Source organism: Etheostoma cragini, chromosome 22 (genome assembly GCF_013103735.1).
Source record: "Etheostoma cragini isolate CJK2018 chromosome 22, CSU_Ecrag_1.0, whole genome shotgun sequence".
Lineage (NCBI taxonomy): Eukaryota > Metazoa > Chordata > Actinopteri > Perciformes > Percidae > Etheostoma > Etheostoma cragini.
The window spans coordinates 1,084,368-1,088,529 of NC_048428.1; the positions used below are offsets into that span (position 1 = coordinate 1,084,368).

The window sequence follows — 4,162 nt, forward strand, 5'->3', positions numbered from 1 at the left end:
CCATGTATATAATGCATTATACCCATATTTGTAATCTGTTAGGATCCACTGTCTAAGTATAGCTATAAGAACTTAAATATGCATAATGCATTATAACAATAATCGTAACACATTGTAAAGCACGTTATAATGACTTATAAGATCAAGTATCGTAACACTTGTTCTGCATAGCCTTTCCTACGATGTTATACAAACCTGTTTCGTGGGATGCGTTAAACTATACAACACTCAATAAGTTCTGCAATGTGCGGTAGTGTGTGTTCAAGTCAAGGAAGCTAAATGAGAAAATGTAAAGCTTAAAAATGTTCCTAATGATCGTCAAGATCAGTCATGGTGTCAGATGCATAAAACCCCAAAATATTCAAAAAAGAACAAGAAGTTTCAACTCGAATGAAAACTTTCTGCATATAGTATGGTGGGCACTACCAAGGTGCTCTTGACCATTAGTGCATGTATGGATACTGAGCATGTGTGTGTAGTTCAGGCCTGTGTGTAATAACAACAGAGTGTAAATTGTAATTTCCCTTTCTGGGATTAATATCTGCAGCTAAATAAAACACATCTCATTCATTATTAATGCCACTTGTTTTTATTTTATATTTTATATATGCTCAGTCTGCTTGCAACAATTACAGTGCTGCTTCAGTTTTATCATGATGTTGGATGGTCGCCATGGAAACGTGGATTGGTCATGTGACAAGGGGTGGGAAGATTGGCAGAACAGGCAGCCAAGTGACAGTACTCTGATCCAATGGAAATTACAATAGTGCCCAATGGATTGGTGGGGGTCTGAAATCCTATCTTATTTCAGTTTAGCATAACATTAAGGATGTTTGCAATTACAGAAACATGAATCCTCATTTAGGGAAGAACCCCCGTCTCATCTTAGGACAGGAGTTTAGCTATTACAGAAACTCACTCAGGGGTTTCCCAAGTGACGAACCTGATTAAAGACGGCACAATCCTGAATTCAAAATGACTCCCAAATGCCAGTCAACTTTTTGTTAGGTCTGTAAGGCAATGCCAATGAAGATGGGGAACGACATGAACACCAAAATATAATGACGGAAAGAATACATTAAAAAACATGTATTGCCTGCCAAGACAATTCATTTTGAATCGGCCGATAACTGACATGAAACTAATTGTGCTTCCAACTCCTCAAAGCTAAAACTGGACACCCATCGTTTTTGCATTGCTAGTCTAGCCATCCAGTGACGAGTGTGATCTGTTGACATCATGTCCATCTTGTAGCCTTGTAGCATTATAACACCATATACAGGCATGAAAGGATGAGGGCCGATTCAAGAATCTAATGTACAGTTACAGTTTTTACAGGATATCTTGAGTTATGATAATCTAGCAGGTCTGAGATAGGACATGACACAGCCATATGTTTATGAATTTCTATTAAAGAAGGAAGTTATTTTCAAAAAAGCCCCAGTTTTAGAAGGATTTATTAATTAGACACATGAGACCAAGACATTTGAATTCTAAAACCTGCTTAGTACAGTATCTACTAACCTTTAAATTCAGAAAAGCACGTTGACCTTAATGTCCTGATTTTTGATATTTTAATTTGATTCCATTTAACTGATGTTATCCGTGTTATTTGAGGGGCACCAGTGGTACTTCCAGGTTAACAGTTGGCTCTTAATGAGACAAAAGGCCTTAGAGAAATTGTCCGACCAGAGCAACAAATGGCCAGAAGCAGCAGAGTAAAGCTTCAAATATAAAGGATCCTTGCTGCTCAAGGTATTTTTTGCAGCCAGCACTGAAAGGGATTCTTTTTCATCCAACTTACAATATGAAGGCTCAGGGTTGTCGGAGTCATTAGAGACCCGTGACGGGCGGGGGCGGGGGCGGGGGCCGGGGCTGACTCAGCAGCAGCGTCTTGGCTGGGGGCTGGACTGGAGTATGGGATAGGGAAGCTATTTCATGGCATACTGTGTTTCACTGATGGACCCATTCTGCTGACTCCCCAAAGGGTCAGAGTTTACAGGGAGCCACATACAGTATATAAGACATGTGGTCTTGTCTTCAAATGGACATGTCCACATACCTTTGCATTTTGTCATCAAATCCCATGTGCAGTAAGTGGTTCTGATCCAGTGATCTCTCTTACAAAACATGTCCACAGGGGCATTTGTTGGACCTGAGGGGTTGCTTCCCAGCATTGGACTCTTGAATGGCTTGTTTTCCAGCAGTTATTCATTTTCCTCTCGAGTGTGACCAGACGACAGGACCGATGGGCAGAGCCGGTCTAGAGGGTGACCAGGCTAGTGTAGACCTCTGGAGGATGGCGATGGGTTTCTCACATCTGGTGGACAGCCCAGAGGTCTGCAACGGAGACAGGATCGCTCTTGAGGATTTGAGAACTTGAGGGCAATAAGGGCAGCCGGTGGGACCAGGAAACAGGACTGTTGACCAATTGACTGGGGCACAGGCTGCACAACACCTCCTCAGCAGGCTAATCAACTCATTTTATTGTGTTAACAGATAGCCAGGTTGGTTGGGGGGGTGGATGGGTCAAACAACACAGGACTTTCACCCAGGGGACCGGGGTTTGTGTCTCGTTGTTGTCCCGTGTGTTACTGAGACATACATTTTGTAACCCTGTCCACCATCTTTGATCCGTCCCATTCTTGTTAAGGTTTATGTCTGATGAGAGCATCGTATCATCCAGCAGACACCGGGCACCATGAGCAACAACACATTTCACCGATGCAGTCATGACTAAACTGTTATCGTGCTTTAGAGGAATGATGACCACAACTACTAAATTAAAACTTAACATGTATAAAAAAGGCCAGGTGGTGTTAATGGTTTGAAAAAACACAGGCCTCCGACAAGTTCCAGTTACGATACGTCTCTGTGTAACCTCAACTGTCTTTTACATGTCTGTCAACAGAATAACTGAGGAGGTTATAATTGGATTAATTGTAAAAAAGCAGACACCATGCTGACATGAACATATTGCGTTTGGATAATTTTACGTGCACACTGCTCTGCATCATGTTGTACAGCGATGGGTTGTATAAAATCCCTCCCTCACCCTGCTGACAGAAAGTGTGTCATAAACCCACTGCAAACTGTTGGAGTGGATTTATCTGCAATGTGTTGTAGAAAGGCTCAGCAGCAGGTTTCCACTGAAACAAAGCAGAATGATGAATTAGGAGTGGGAAAGAGTGAACACAGCTGACGGAGGGGCGACAAATGGCCTGCTGCTGTGTGACTATCACACACACAAATAAACACAATGTGGCAGGTAAACACAAGCACACCGGATACCTATGTAAGTGTGCAGGTGTGCACACACACACATTAGGAACGGCGAGTTGCATGTGATCTGAGCTCTACTTTATTGTAATCTATGCCTGCACACTTATCAATATTTGTTTTTAATGCTTTAATAATGCCTTGTTTCATAATAAAGACTCATTCTTAACAGTGAATCAATACACTGTACAGGTACATATATACACATACTTCTGGTTTACAATTAAAATGTAACACTAGTGCCAACATGAGGACTCTAATCACTTAATATGCAACCCCACTCTATATACTATTGTGTTCTTCTACTTCAGAGGAAAATATTATACTACTACATTCAAGTGACAGAGAAATGTTACTGGTTACGTGGCAGATTCTGATTTTACACCAAAAACAAAATCACCATTTAAATATGATGCCTTGTATATACAGTACATTCCATCATACGGCAAGCTGTACCTTGAGCAGAAGCATCCAGGAAGCCGTCATTGGACACTGGTTGGAAAAGGGCGGGGCATTTAAAAAATGCCTGGCAGGTGATTAGATAAACCGTCTGTTTATCATGTACTGTTGTTTTGAACGCGGCCATCACACACACCTGTAACTGCTACTAGTCCTTAGCGTCAGCTGATTGGTTCGGTCAGCTGGAAGTTCGGACGATCCCATGGATTTTCATGTGAAATGGGATCCGGCAACACAGCTACCATGCAGGGTACAGGGGTAAGGGTTACCTATTATTTTTCAGGGCTTACACATTTACCAACAAGACCTGATTTCCATCTATCTGTAGTCCCATTCACTAGTATGAACCTTCCCCTCATTGTCTTTAAAAACACGTGCAATGTAAAAATATGTGAAAATCACTCTTGTATTTAGTCAAATTCCC

At 41.7% G+C, this 4,162-nt stretch overlaps 1 long non-coding RNA gene across 1 annotated transcript in view; it reads left to right on the forward strand.

Annotated features, from left to right (window-relative positions):
- Nucleotides 1-2,505: 2,505 nt before the first annotated feature.
- Nucleotides 2,506-4,162, forward strand: part of LOC117938172 — a 17,974-nt gene continuing 16,317 nt past the window's right edge. The window contains exon 1 of the long non-coding RNA XR_004655340.1: nucleotides 2,506-2,578. This is a non-coding gene — a long non-coding RNA (uncharacterized LOC117938172). The remainder of the gene's footprint in view (nucleotides 2,579-4,162) is intronic.